General features: G+C 36.4%; 1 pseudogene; it reads left to right on the top strand.

Moving 5' to 3' along the window:
• The first annotated feature begins 3,138 nt into the window (after positions 1-3,138).
• Positions 3,139-4,299, top strand: LOC149185927 (germin-like protein 1-1 pseudogene; annotated as a pseudogene).
• Positions 4,300-16,706: the final 12,407 nt, after the last annotated feature.

Here is a 16,706-nt window from a genome sequence, read left to right as displayed (position 1 = left end):
GATAAAGCTTCTAGATGTGATTCTAAATAATCTTGGATGGATTGGAGATAAATATCCATCAAGGAAGAAAACATAAAAGCTTTGTGGGAGATAAAGGCAAGCTTTTATGAGGAAAAGCCTCGTGGGATATAAAGGCGAGCTTTTCCAAAAAAGACCTAGGAAAATGGAGAAATCCATAAAAGCGAGACGCCACTAATGGAAACTAAATCATGAAAGAGGGTATTAAATACCCATTGCATAGATCAATTGGAGGCAGTTGATCCATGGCAAGAACCTCAACTTGGGGAGAATCAGAGGTGATTCATGGTTGGGTGGTGGTTCTCTGCTCTCCAAGTGATGTTTTAGTTGGTTTCATGATGCATGGAATGTCTGTATGCTGTTTTCTTCCCCTCTCTATTATAATTCCAGTTGTCTAAGAGAAGGTTTGCTCAAATTTCCTCGCCATAAGAAGGACTAAATGAATTGTATGGTATGCTTATACATGAGTAGATTTACTGATGTTCTCCACCATTATGGTTAATTGCATGAAAAATGGTGAATGGTTACTCTTGACATGTTTGTGTGGTTAAAGTGTTAGCTTATATGTGTATCTGTGTAAGCATGAGAATAATTAAATGAGTTACTTGTGGTAACTATACATAAGTGGACTTATGTGTGCTTATGTTTTTAGGAGTTGAGTTTGAATTAAATGCATATGATTTTTATTGCTTTCTGGGGACTTAGTTAGTAGTTGTATTACCTGGGCCATGGAGCCATTTTTACTTTACTAGAATTTACATGTGACCATTTTACATAAGAAAAATGTTAGCATTAGTACGATAATGGTAGGGTGTTATGTCAATGATTTCAGTAATGTTATTAAGAAATTAACTCTATGGGATGGTCATATATAAATTAAAGTGTAAAATAACTAATAACATGATATGTGGATACATGCAAAACCAGTTAGGGGACAATGCTCCTAAATATCATAGTCAAAGATTCAATGTTTTCTACACCATGCATGTCAAAAGAATGATATCCTATAAGTCTAGTCTAGCTGCGTTTGCATGTTACATAAAAGGAGCCATGCATGTCAAAAGAATGATATCTTATGAGGCTAGTCTAGCTGCTTTTGCATGTTACATAAAAAAGTTATCACTAAAATATTCGACTATGCATGTAAGAGTATGATCACGATTCCTGGCCACTGACATAATGTCTTATAGATGGACAAAGTCCATGTCATGAATCCACCTTATATAAGAAATAAAACATTATACAATTACGGACTCCATGTACTCTTGGCAAGAGCCGAATATTAGGTGTAAAAGAAGAAAATTTTCCAGAATAAAAAATATAGGGGCTTAATTTCCGGGTAGGCTGAGAAGGTACGAGCACTTTTATATACCTGTGCCAAGGCCACATGACGATAGCGTAATAGGTTCTGTTGGAAACGCTGCAAGCGAACACCTTTATATCAGATCAAAATACCCCAGCTTTGGGGCATACGGCCTTTCTAATAAAATACGTAAATCTGGCGACAGGGACTTGCTGCATCGCAGGCCTCCTTGTTTAACTGGTTTTCATATTGATAACTTGTTTTTGTGCCCCTAAAAAGGTGCTTCTTTCATTTGAGATTAAGCATGAATTTCGTCGACAATTAATCAGGCGAGACACTCTAATCATCGGTTCATCTCGACGTTACCGTCTTTTTGAAAACAGAGCCCGTCAATCAAAACTCGCATATGAGGGTCATGCAATTGAAATAGCGAAATATTGTAACAACCGACTATCCAATCCTTTTGGTTCACCATAAAATCAATATTTACCTAAGTTTTGTTGGGCATCTTTAAATTAAATTGAATCAAATGCACAAGAAAGGAAAAGAAAATGCTTTCCTTCATACATGGGCCCGCAAAAGGATAAAGATTAGACAGGGCTCGTGTCTTACTGTACTGTGATTAGACAGGGCTCGTGTCTTACTGTACTGTGCGTTTGGACTCTGCCCTCTACCGATGCTTCTTACTCATCTGCTTCACCGACAGAACCAACTGTAGAACCAACTGCTACATATGCCCTTGCCTACGTTACTGATGCTTCTGGATCAATGGCGAGGATGGACCTGGAACTGGAACAGCCTACCAATATGCATAAACCCGGAACACGCTATTCCCTATATATCCCACCCAAACCCGTGCAAGCAAAAAGTCATCTTTAAACATTTCGTGTGTCTCACACACAATTCATTAAAAAGTTTTAATTGACATGCAGACCCAGCAGTACGTGCATAACAATCTCATCTATGACCTGCAAAATAATGAAAAGATGCACGCTGGTGGACACTGCATTTATCTCAAGGACCCGCATGCCTTGTAACCGGTAAGGAACCGGATGGCTTTTATAGCAGGGTTGTCTATAATGCGACTTTTTGAAGATTCCGGTGACGGAATCCGGCGAAGAAATTGAGGTCAAATCTTGATTTCTTGCAGTTAAAATGGTTTTTTAACTGCATATTTGGATTCACCACCCTGAAAAACCCCTGGGACACTTTCATTGTGCAGAAACTAGCTATCAAACTTGCGATTCCAATAATTCCTGCCGGATTTCGACCGGAAAAATCCGCCGAAAAGGCTTTCAAAAAGTCGCGTTATAGACAACTCCAAAGAAGAAGGGGGTTGTCTATAATGCTACTTTTTGAAGATTCTGGTGACGGAATATGCGGACCCAAGAATTTAATCAAATTATTAAAAATATATGATTAAGAAAAAGAAAAAGCGTTCTTTTGATCAACTCAAACCATTAAAATGATATGGAATTCAAATGATAGAACTTGATTTCAGATGATGCTAATTTTGACCCTTTTTGTATTCCAAAAAGAATTCCTGTTTCGAGATGGTTCCGCTAACGGAATTCTATCTTTTGCATTTCTATTCACTGAAAGGAAAAAGATAAACGAAGGTATGAGCATCGAACCAGTGATCGATGGCCATTGAAGGATGAAGACGTAAAGGTCAAAAAGAATTAGATGCCTTCCTTCCTTCCTTCACATGTAAATCTGTCTGTCCCACCTCGGACTTTCAAGTTTCAACAATATGAAGAAAAGAATAAAGTAAAGAAAGAGAGGAATAATAATAGCAGAGTGCGGTTTCGAAGGAGAAGGAGGAGAAGGATCAACACTGAATTAATTGAGTGCAGAGCCCTCGTTATCAGACTTTTAATAATTTACGTGCGTACTGAATGTCTGGATAGTTCCACGGCTAAGATGAATAATTTACGTGCGGAATTGAGACTGAAAGTTTGAATATTTGGACGATGATTAAACTTTCATTTCATGTGCACGTATCTATCTCTATAAATTCCCTACTCACGCAATAGATGTCATTCCATTTCGTGCAGCATTACCAAACGATCGTTAGAATCGTTGCAATGGCCCTCAATATCCCCTCTTGCTTCCCCCTCCTCTTCCTCGTAGTTTTTCTGATGGCAACGGAGAGCATCAATGGAGATCCAGATGCGTTGCAGGATTTCTGTGTGGCTGACGCCAAGTCTTCTGTTTTTATGAACGGGTTGCCTTGCCTTAAACCCAATGAAGCTTCTCCTAAACACTTCATGACATCGGCTCTGCGCACGCCAGGGAACACATCAGCCAATCCACTGGGAGCCAGCATCGTTGCGGCTAATACACAGAACATGCCAGGCCTCAACACGCTCGGAATACTCATGGCTCGCATAGACATGGCTGTGGGAGGGGTAGTACCTCCTCATATCCATCCCAGAGCCAGTGAAGTACTGTACGTAATGGAAGGGAAACTCTCCGTTGGTTTCGTAGGTTCAGATACCAACAAACTCTTCTCTCATAATCTGGAAGCTGGCGATGTGTTTGTGTTCCCCAAGGGAACACTGCACTTCGTTCAAAACATTGGAGAGAAGCCCGCAATTACGATCAACGCACTCAATAGTCAAAATCCGGGTATTCTTAACATCCCGTTGGCCACTTTCGCTTCCAGTCCCGCCGTTCCCCAGGAAGTGCTGGCCAAGTCATTCGCCATCAGTTCACAGGAGGTGGAGCAGATCAGAAAGCTCCTTGGAGGCAACTGAAGCAGTGATATATAACAATAAGAATAATAATCGCACTGTGCCGTGTAGGTTGGTGTGGGATCATATGATTATTTTCGTTGGGATAAGACGTTTGAATTATGCATCTGAATTATGCGTTTGAATACCGAAATTAGCTGACAAACATGTAACGCCTGACGCCTTTACCATGAATCGTTTAATGTCTCATTTGATTTAATAAACCAGCAAGCAATTATTACAATGGGTGGAAAGAGAACGGATAGGTTTGTTAAATTGGAAAAGTTATAAGAGAAATGTATTTGTGGTTTTTTTTTTTTTATATATTTGTTTTTTAAATTTAGGAATTATAGTATGTCATATTGGGCATATTACACATTAACTACTTATTAAAAACATATTGAGCATTAAAAAATGGGATTCATTGCATCATATTTCATTATAATATGAATCCATACCATCATAGATGATTATGCAATAATATTTTGAAATTAACATTTAGCAAGAAATTTCAAATAATCCACCGGAAGAATTCAAGGGGTTTTCTCAACATGTCATTCCATTATTTGGTTCTATCTAGAATTTTACCTTAGATCTTGTGTTTGACGACAATATAATAATTTGTTTTTCAATTTGATATAATAGAAATATTTTGGACTTGTGTTTGAGAGGCTCCATGATCTTAATGGCAAAGCTGATGTTGATTGATTGCAAATCAAACTATGATTTACATATAAATATAAACAACTTAGTAGGTCAAATACAAGTTTAACAACATAAAATGAAATATACAAAGCAAACATGGATAATAGCTAGAGCTATGAATGCTGATAGGTAGGCTATATAAACTTTAAATGGGTAAACATACCTATTTTGGAATTATTGAACAAGAATCTTGTCTAAATATAAGTTATTGTAACCTCAAATATCTATATAATCAAATTTCTAGGTTTTTTTCGAGCGTCATGGGATGATGACATGAATAGATAAACAAGTAAACATTCAATTATAAACATATAAACGGGAGAGCGAAAAAATTTGAATTGAACTAAAAAGCACTTTTAGATCTATTACCACTAGTGGAAAAAATTACTCACAACTAGAATTATACTTGTAATAGTGAATCACTATACAAGAGAGAAGCCTTTAGCGGTCTAAAGGGTTTTGATATACACATCAAAGCCATCATGGAAACCCAATTTAATTTCATAGGATATCCCACATAACCATATGTATAATGGCCATTTCCTTTTACATTATCTTAAATTCAATTTCGATGTTTGTAATATAGCGTGGTATGGGAAGTGATAGGAAACTCTTTTTATGTTGTGATTTTGTTACTTCTTTTTGTAGATACAAGGTCATGGAAAGGGTTATGGGAAAGAATTGCAGGTATTTTTCAAATAATAGAAATTTCAATAAGCCTATCATCATTTTTGCAATGATGATAATTTTAGTTTATGATATTTTTGGGTTTTATTAGTATATTGACATTTGATATAAAAAAAAAAAAGAAAAACTTGTCATGGAAATTCTTTAATCTTTTAGTTTTGGTTAATTTGACAACTTTATCTTCTCATTTTTGTTAATTTGACAATTCCTGCTTAATTTAGGGTTACAAATTTATTATTCCAATATTTTGCTAGTATAACCGTTAAAGTATTTTCTTTCTAAATACTATTAATTGTTACCAAACTATTAGAAACTGAAAGATTACTTTTAGCATTTTCAAAAGATGCTGATGTTAGTTTATGATTGTTCTGGTGGTGTTAGTTTATAATCGCTCTGGTTATCATCAACTAATCTGAGTCCAATAACAACAAAAAGAGAGCCATTATGATACTTGAATATATATCAGACATACTTATGAGCGTAAACTAGATCCCAATCAACTATATACAGTAATGCCTGCCTATGTTACCAGTTGATGCAAGCTTTATTTCCATTGGGAAATATGGAACGATCATTAGATTTGACGATAAACAAGAGTTAATGGTAGTAAATTTTGTTATAGTGGTTTTTATTATTTTGTGTGAAGCATTCCCTTGTTTTTGGTAAAGGCTGATTTCATTTTCCATGAGATTTTATACTGATTTTAAGGAAAGTATAAAAAATTAATGAAACTTCACTTGTAAATTCTACTGCTCCGATGCAAAGGCCTGCTCGAGCAAGTTTAGCGTGGCATACAACCTATAGTTATCCAAATTTGGAAGTTTAGCGTGGCATACAACCTATAGTTATCCAAATTTGGATGGCTTGATGAGAAGTCCGGATCTTCATTTCATAAATACCCAATCATGTTCCCACACTTATTCAATCTTGAACTCTGTTTGCGGCTCTCAATTAGTCTCCTTTTCGTTTTAGAGCTACCAAAACATGCATACCTGGTTCCATGATCTGCACATTGATATTTCTTATGTCTTATTTTGTGGCTATCACTAATAGCTTTTTTTAAGCAAATCCTATTAGCAACCTTGATGGTGCATGTAAACTTACTTTCTCTCCTCAAATACTACATCTAACCTATTTGAAAACCTATGAAACAAACTGTTTTAAAGCTTTTTGCTGCGATAGGGATATCCTCCAAAAACTACAGATGGATTCAAATATTTTGAAAATCAAGGCGACCCTTTTTCTTAGTGTAAGTGGTTTTCTTCTACATGTTTATTTGTATATACAACGGTTAAGTGAGAATTAAATCTCTAGGTGGAATTAGAATTCTAAAAATATTAGTCATTTCATACAAAGATATGTAAATCTGCAGTTTTCTTAGCTTCTCCTCTTACATTTACTATGTTCATGAGATATTAACCTCGATTAAGGTAATCTTTGCTTATATAATCACTGGGTAAGATATATTTTGTCAACGTTGCCACAATGTTAGACTAATAAACAATCCAATTCATGGTTTTTAACTACCAATACGTTCGGAGAGACACAACATTAATAGCAGAAAATTGTTTAGGGTGGAAAATGGAGGGTAAAAAAGATACTGTGCATGTGGTGTCTATATCATTTCTATGGAGGGGCAGCAAATTGAAATATGTTGGAACGGTGGTGTTGGATCCAATAACAAAGCTGAGGTTATGGTGCTGGCTGGCCTACTATCCTTTTGTGATTTTTTCAACATTCAAGAGCTGCAAATTTTTGGGGATTCAAAGGTGATTATTGATCATGTTCGGTCTATTCACGTCATAAAAAACATCAACTTATCGGGATGGCTGAACAGGATCGAGGCAATATGGAACTACAAAAAGGATTACTCTATAGCCCATATTGATAGGGAAAAAAACAAGGTGGCTGATGCTCTATCCAAGAAAGGACTTTCCTCTCAACATGAAGTCTGGATAATGAGTATTACAATGAACAACAAAAATCACCAGATACAAGAATTTATCATGCCAGATACTTAACTCTCTCTTCACCTGGCTATCAATCTGGTATGCATATAGAAATTTAGCTTTTTTCATGCTGAAAAAAAAAAAAAAAAAACCTCTCTATCTATATCTATTTTCACTTTTGAATTATATTACAACAATTCAGATATAGATATATAGGTAACCACTTTCGGATTAAATACTATGTATGTATAGGTTTATAAATAGAGCAATAAGTTCAAAGCACTGCTGTGTGACCCCAAAAAAAAAATTGAAATAGAATGGCTTCTGCTTTAATTAATAAAAAAAAGTCAAATTACGTCCGCAGCAATTCACGGAATTTCTAAATAATAAATATTTTGTTTATAAAAATATGAATTTATTTTTGGTCAATTGAAGTAGGTATGAGCATGTCAGACGAAATACCGCTAACAATTAAACGACAGAGTACAACTTGTTATATTATGTTATGAAGGAATCATATTATGTTATTGAAATGGCAGGCGTCACTTCTATCGTGGCGTCGCTGGAACACTGGCGTAAATATGGAGCGCTTAATTAGCCGTAAGATATTGGTGCACAGCTGCTGTTACGCGGAGAGGAGGGTGAGCACAAAGCTTTTGCACAGGTGTCAGCAGGAGAGGAGAAGGGTACATGAAAATGGGAGGTGCCTTGATTCAAAAGAAAAGCTTATCGGCTTAATTATTTTGTTTCAAAATTCTACAAGATATCTTAAACTAAATATAATTAACAATATCACATAAAAAAATTACAAACTCCTTGAAAGAACTAAATATACTTTAACGATGTGACCTAACAAATTATGAACCTGGCCCAACCATCCGTAGTTACCTAAATTCGAATTCAATTAATTCGACCCTATAAAATCTAATAGGGAAAAAAGGGGCAGTTTACATTTTACAAATACTTAATTTTTTTTTTTTTAATATTTAAAATTTTAAATGAAGAATCATTATATTCGAAATTTTAATGAAAATTTATTAATATTTTTTTTAACAAAAGTATTTTTGTTTTTTATTTTTAATTATAATTTTTCTATTAACTTATTTCCAATATTAATTTCTCCTATCTAAAATGTTATAGACTTTTTTCTCTAAAATGGTTTTTGAAATAATGAAGGTCAAAACCCATTAAATTTATTATAATTTTGAAATAATAAAAATTAAAATACATTAAATTTTTTATTATTGTAAACTAGAAAAACATGTAAAACTAAAACCTAATAATTTGAACTACAAAACATAAAGCTAGAGTTTAATATAACATTGAAATATAGATAAAAAATTAAATTGAATATAAAAATTAAATTATTCTATAATCTTTTTCTAATATAAAAACTATTTTTTTATATAAAAATTAACCAATTAATTATTTTTTATTTTTTATTAAAATAATTTTATTATTTTTATATCGTGATTTCTCATTTTATAATTTATTTCTACTATTTTTATATAAAAATTATTAATACAATATTTTTTTAAATTATTTTTTTATATAAAAAAATTGTTTCCTTTCCATACATTGTCGAGGCCCAAACTTGTAATCTTCCAAAGCCCGGATACCAATTTTTAGCAGGGGCTCCTGTCACGAGCAAGCTTGCTCTTTCTCTATGTCTCTTCGTATTTCTCTGGTGGCCAACTCCTGATGAACCAGTGATGAACCTACTTGGATCTTTCACACTCTGACGGCCTCAACAATGGCATCCACGCCTTCAAACGGCCTTGGTGTCCCTTCGATCTTTTGGCGAACTTCCTGCGAACTTGGGATGAAAGCACAGAGAAAACTACTACCACAGCGGACTTATAAATACACAGAGGTACTCAATAACAGAATGGCATACTCATTTTATTTCAGAATGGAGAAAATTCTTACAGGATGCTCACAGAGCTTTTACAGAAATGGATTCTATACAGAGATAGACTAATCTCGCATTTACCGGACTTTTCACAGCTCAAAAATTGAACAAGTTACTACCGGAGGCTACCTGGCGAGGTATAGACTCTGTCTCAGAATCAGACTTAACACCCAAACACTTGACTCTTCTAATGGTTCGGCCACTTTAGGTTCTTACCAGTGCCGAGCACACTGATACGCAGGCTTCTCAAACCAACTAAGGACTTTGAGTGATTTCTCGTGTTGCAAGCAGATCAGACTAGATGTCCGCAGATGCAGAGCAGGAGAACACTCGACTCAAACACACACAAAACTCTCAAAATGCCGATGCCCAACAAATGAACCTTACCCTTCTTATATAGGATGAGAGGGGGGGACAAACATTACTGTTGGTCGGACAGAAATGACTTAAAGCTTAAAGAATCATTACTTTTCAGTCTTTACCAGAGCGACGTCCGCACAAATATTCGGGTCCATAAAGCAGACCGAATAATTGCTTTCGGGTAACGCATGAGATATAGTCTGTAAAGTAGATTCATGTACCTAAAACAAATCAGACATTATGGCTATCTACACAGTGGATACTTTTGTACAAAAAGCCCACGAGAAAAGACTAGATGAGAATATTTACACTGTGGAAGCTTTTAAACAGTAAAGCCCACGGGAACTCTGGTCACAATTAAGCCCTTGTGACTGGTACGTAATCAAAATACAGTCAGATCAGGGAATCTGCCTCTTTTATAAAGTAGATCATCACATGCCTTTGTATAAATCCTCCGGACTATCATGGGTTTGCCCAGTATGATTTGATGCTGGACTTTGGTTAAGACATACCATTCTAAGTGCTCTCTCATGTATTCCTGGAGGGAATAATTTGTCATGTGAAAAGGATCCCACTCTTGAACTGTCATTTCTTTGACTGTGTTGTATATGCGATGAAAACATTCCCCAATGTTGTACTCAAAACATCTGTGACAGTATTTTCTTTCATATCTTTCATGATATACTGGGTCCATGGCTGTTCTGCTGACTCCGTAATCTGTCCACCAGTTCTGAAACCATTCACATTGTAGATTTTTCTGGGATGCTGCCATTGTGCTAAATTTCAACTTTGTGTAATGGGTTTCTTCTCTGTCATCAACATTCATGAAGTCCCACCACAGTTTTTTATAATCTGAAAAATCATAAACTGTGTCGGGGAACATTACCTTGGGATCATTTCTGGGCCATCGAGCACATGGTTGGACTTGAGGGTGGTTGATCCACAAGTCTCTGGTTCGGTAGATGCAATAATAGCTTTCATAGATTCCTGTGTCACGGCCTCCATGGTACCAGATACCGGCAATGTCATGAAAATTCATTTCCAGGGCCCGCCTTGCGGTTCCAGCATCTGCTTTTGCTTTGTCATACATCATATCATGGATCCATTTTCTACCCTTTGGGTACACCTTTCTTTCAGGTACATAGTGCTGGAGATCAGTGTGAGGCTGTAAGTTGGCATCAAGGACTTTTGTGTTCCTTAATTGCCATGTGGGTCTCTAGTTGTCTCTGTATGTATCCCAGTCTTGATTATCTGGAATGGTTCTCAAGACCTCTCGTTTTTGGTGCTGGTCCCACTCAGTAATAATCATCATGACATGTGCTGCGTTTTGTTCAAGGTATTCCCTGCTGAGGAAGTCAGGAAGACAATTGTCCTCTCCTTTGATGTGCTCTATGGAAAAATCAAAATTTGCAAAGAGTGCCTGCCATCTGGCAAACTTTGCTTCTTCTGGTTTCTTGATGTCCTTGGATAGGACTTTCTTCATTGCTGACGCATCTGTTCTGAGAAGAAAAGGCTTGTTTATTAGATATACTGCAAACTTGCTGATGCAATTCCATGCAGCTTTCACTTCTCTTTCAATAACAGAATAATTATGTTCTGCTGGGTTCCATACCCCTGAGGCAAACTGTACCACTTGTTCTTCTTTGCCGACTTTTTGTTTCAGAATCCCTCCCCAGCCTATGTCACTGGCATCGGATTCAACTATCTTGAATGCCTCATCATTTGCTATATACAGTATAGGCAAAGATTTTACCTTTGCTTTGATTTCTTGCACTGCTTTGGTATGGGCATCTGACCATTGAGGGGGATTTTTGCCAAGCCGCTTATTGAGCACTTTCCTGTCACTAGCATAGTCTTGATAAAAACTGCTTACATAATTTAGGCAGCCAAGGAACCTTTGCAATTGTGTCTTGTCTTTTAAGACATCTGTAAATTTGTCTGCAAAGTCAATGGCATGTTGTTGCAGAGAGATTTGTCCATTAGAAATCTGGTGGCCTAAGAACTTTATAGAAGTCTGAAATACTTCTATTTTCTTTTTGCTAAGCACCACCCCATTTTTCTTGACCAACTTCATGAAAATATTTACATGTTTGAAGTGATCATCAATATTTTTGGAAAAAATTAAAACATCATCAATATATACAAGTAGCCAATCAAAATATGGCTTAAAAATATCATCCATGACCTTTTGAAACTTTGAAGGAGCATTTTTAAGACCGAATGGCATGACATTCCATTCATAGTGCCCTGCAGGAATACTAAAAGCAGTTTTGAACTTATCTTCCTCATCAATGGAAACTTTCCAAAATCCTGCTTTTAAATTGAACTTTGAAAATATTCTGGCTCCTGCAATTCTTCTGATCAAATCTCCTTTATGTGGATTGGGATAAGTATCATCGGCCAAGACTGACTTTAGAGGCTTGTAATTTATCACAAGTCTAGGGATACCTCTAATTTATTCAGCTCTTTTGTTTACATAGAATCCATAGCAATTCCAGGGGCTAGTGGATTCTCTGATCAATCCTCTGTTGAGAAACTGCTGAATTTATTTTTGGCATAGTTCTCGGTATTCTTGGCTCATAGGGATTGCTCTGCTTTTACAGGGCTTTCCTGTGTATCCTTCTTTATAGGGAAACTTAATGGTATGTTTCTTTCTGTGCCAAAAAGCATTTGGCTCTTCTGAACAACATTTTTCTTCCAGTTTTCCTTTCAGTTCTTGGATTCTTCTTTTGATTTGGGGTAGTTTCAGCTGTTCTTCTACTCTCAATGTGCTTTTTAGATCTTTAAGATCTGATAGCAAAGATTCTGCTTTGTCTAATTTCTGCATGGCTTGAACCATTGTAGAAACTCTTGGGGTTGAAACATAAGGAAGCTCAATTCTTTTTCTTCTACCTTTAGATGTGGGTACAGAAATAAAATAACCAGCTCTACTTCCCTTCAACCTGGCTGAGCCATGAGGTTCTACTGCAGCTAAAAAGACATTCCCTAATATACAATCAACAGGGATGTCTGCTATGGCAAACTTCATGTATACATAGTGGGTATCAAAACATAGTGAAGCTCTAGGAATTTCATATTTGAGTTTCTTATTTCCTAGGCCTACAACTTCTCTTTCAGCAGAGACCCAATATTTCGCTGGAACATTTTTGATGTTAATAATATTAATATCTGCACCAGAATCTAATAATGCAGTCATGAAAAATATCTGGCCTTGGATACAGATTTTTACCTTGACATGATGTTGCTGATATGTGATGGTAAACAGTCTCATATCTTGAAAGCCAAAATTTGGGTCTGACCTTCCTTCAGCAACTTGAATTTCTTGACTATAGGCTGTTGTGTTCCAGGATTCTTCTTCTTTTTCTTCTTTAATCTCCTTGCCTTTCTTAATTTCTGCAATTTGAGCTTTGATTGCAGAAATCTCTGCTTTGAGTTGGTGAATTTCACCACTCACTTCTCCCAAAGTCAGGGATCTTACTTTCCCTGGTTTCTGGTGATGCATTTGGAAAGATTTAGTGTTCCTTTCATAGGATGCATCGACAAACAAAGGTTTCTTACCTGATTCTTTTGAAGCTTTTGATTTAAGCTGATCTGTGAATGCTTCTATCAGGCGGTTCTTCATGGCTCCATCTTCCATTGTCCTGATATGAGATAAAATCTTCATTTCTGCCTCTTCTTCAGCAGATGCCATTAGGACTTTTTCTTTAGGAGGCTTTGTCCTTTCTTCCTCTTCGCTGGAACTGTACAAAAATTCAGAGTCATCTTCATAAAATATATGACATGCACATTCTTCTGAATTAGAGCAAGAACATTCAGATGATTCAGAATCAGAATACTGGCCCATATTAACTTGAAATTCTTCTTCTGAAGTGCTAAAAGAATCAAGAGATGATTCCTCTAATTGGTGCTGCTGGGCTGAGTCTTTGATAATAAGATTTGGGCACCTTTCTGTAACATGGGTCTTTGATTTACATCTCAGGCAAAAGATTGGGCCTGAATGCTCTTTCTTAACCTGTTTAGCTTTTTGAGCATAAACAACTGTCTTTTTTCCCTTATTAAGCTTTGATTCTTCCCCTTGGGGACATCTTGAAGCTGTATGCCCAGTCTGGCCACACAACCAGCAAGTAATTTTGTTCCATTTTTCTTGCTTGGATGTATGCAAATGGATGTCAGAAGGAGTATAATAATGGGTTTTTGGGATATATTTGTAGTGACCCTTCTTTTTATGGCTTTTATCCCTTGTAGAATACTTCCTTTTATTTTTTGGATAATTCCTTCTATTCTTGTAGAAAGTCTCTTTGAATTCTCTTTTGGCCCTTTTCCTAGACTTTCTCTTTTTGACCAATGGGTCATCTATTGTCAGTCCATATTTGCTGCAAATGGACTTTCTATCTGGTAGTCTGGACAATTTTTCCAAAGACTTGTTCACCTTTGAACTGGTACAAAGACTTACCAGTGTCTTTGTAATATGGGAATAAATTTCTCCCCATGTATAAGACTCAAAAGGCAACTGAAAAATTTCTTGCAATCTAATATAGTCAACAAATCTAGAGGGTAGAGCAGCTAGATATACCTGCTTCCAAAGCAAGTTTTTGGAATCTTTCACCTCATAGATTCGCTGCATCCAATCTCTATGAAAATCATCAAATTGAGACATCTTATGACATTTGAGGTTCATCAAAATGACCTCATGCTTGTTGGCAATTTCTGTCTCACTGCCACACCAATGTTCCAGAATCATTGATGTTAGCGCACCAATCATATTGCTTATTACAGTACCATCAGGATTATGAATAACATCTCCTTTTTCATCCTTGAGAACTTCTGCTTCCATGGTCTCAATAAGTTTAGGAGAAGATTCAGTTTCCCACCATCTGAGAAGAGTACCTGTAAAACATTGGATGATGGTTCTGCAAGCATCTACTTTTGATTTTCCTCTAAGACACATGAGTTTATATTCAGTATACAATAAATCAATCATCTGGTGAATTTGGCCAATGTTCATGTTGTCTATGTTCCACTCTCTATGGGAATCAGGGAAGAAAGTATGGGCTTCAGGCAATTTTCCCTTCCCTTCAATGTCAGGAGCAGAATATCTGGAGAATCTATGTTCAAGAGGCTCATAGATTGGGAGGATTTGTGTTTCCTGAGACTTTTGTTCTTCTGCTTCTAGTTCCCTAAATAAGGAAGCAATACTGATGTGTTCAGACTCATCAGTCTTTGAGGTGGTTTCTTTGGGGAACAGCAGAGGGAATTTCTGTACATTTCTTATTGGATTCTCAATCTTTATATTTCTTTTCACCAAGAAAGAATTTGGAACTGGCTTCTCAACTTTTGTGATCTGCATCCTTTCAAATTTCTCATTCAAGCCAGTAAGGAGTGTCTTAGTTACATCAATATGTCCAACTAAGTTTTCTCCTATTTCATCAATCTTATTCAATGATTCCTTGGTGTAAGAACAAGTCATGCTGGAATCAAATTGTAAATTATTCAAACAAGAATTTACACTATTAAGTGAGGACTGTACAACATCTACTTGCTTCTTTACATCTTCTGCTTTAGCCACATTCATTTCCAGACCCTTTATAGCAGTATTGGTCCAATTTAACTGTTCACTAGCCTTTTGAATTCTACCATCAATTCCTAAGGCATTATCATCTTTTTGAACCAGGGGAATGGCTTTGGCTGCATTTGTCTTTTCTCCCAAGATGATTCCTTTATATGGGGGAAACGTAGTAGGGGTTTCAACTGTGGATCCATCAATTGCGGTCCATCCATGCTTATCAGTCATACTGCTAGAAGTAGCACCAGTTAAAACATTTATAGGAGCAATTTTATCTTTCCATGAGCAGAAAGATATCCAAACATTATTTACTTCCATATAATGTTTCCAGTCTGTTGCTAACTTTCTTTTCTGATCTAGGGTATATCCTTGGTCAAATTCATCTGCTTGAGGATTTGTATACAAATCCCAATTCGACATTTCTTTCATCCATTTAGAACTGATTTGTGATTTTAAGCATCCATCCATAAGTGCAAAAAACTTATGCATTTCCATGACTGCATGCTTTTTACAGTCAGAAGGAATCTGTTTGAATCTGCATTCTGGAATCAGTTCTGATTGCTCAATTTTCCCCAACCCATACCTCGGCTTTGCTGGTCTCATTAAGCAAATCATCTGAGTAAGTCTAGGGTCTTCTTCTTCTATTGAATGGATCATGAGAACATGATTTGAATCGGGCTCAGGCTCATGTGGGAAAGGAATATCAGAACATTTAGGATTCGAGCATGAGCTGATAGAAGTGGATGGAGGAGCAACACCAGTGCGAGGATTATGGTGCAGATGAACATTATGTTCGGCTAGGGTAAGCAGATTTATGACATTTGTACAATCTGGACATTTTACTTCTAAAGAAGAAAAATTAACAAGCTGAGCTAATTTGAAAAGCTGTGGATGTTTACAAGAAGAAAAGGATGATGATGAACAGGCGGTATCGACAGTGGAAGGATCTCTGTAGTATTTGGATTTTTTACAAGCAGCGTCTATTCTTCTTCGATCAATGGTTGACCTGCGAGGAAAGGATATGACTGCATTGGAAGCATTTTCAGTTATGTTGGCAGAAGTGATATTTCGGGGAATTTGTGGCCTGGAGTGATTTACAACCCAATTTTCAGGGAATTGCAGATCTTCCCATTTTATCAATAGATGTTCAATCTTTTGGTTCTTTGGGTCAGTTTTGACTACCACACTTGATTTGGAATCTCGACTGGGAGTATGATGGATTGCTGGCCATAAAGTGTTGGTATGTCTGAAACAGGCTTTGGTCTGGATGGCTATATTGTTCCTCTTTCTCTTCATAACAAAACCCGTAGTATGGATTTGCAGCTGTAAGATATCTTTAATGGTTTCATCAAACACATATATGGAAAAGTTTGGGAAACAATCAAAGTATACAGGGCCATCAGACAAAGGGGCTACAATCCCACCGATTATAGAATCTGTATATCTGTTGTGCATTAGATCTCTCACAGTAGCA

This window comes from Pinus tabuliformis, chromosome 3_1, assembly GCF_031772625.1.
Source record: "Pinus tabuliformis cultivar Carrire ecotype Pingquan chromosome 3_1, CPIR1, whole genome shotgun sequence".
NCBI classification, from domain to species: domain Eukaryota; kingdom Viridiplantae; phylum Streptophyta; class Pinopsida; order Pinales; family Pinaceae; genus Pinus; species Pinus tabuliformis.
Note: the sequence above shows the minus strand (reverse complement) of the source record. Positions and strands in the feature narration are given on the sequence as shown.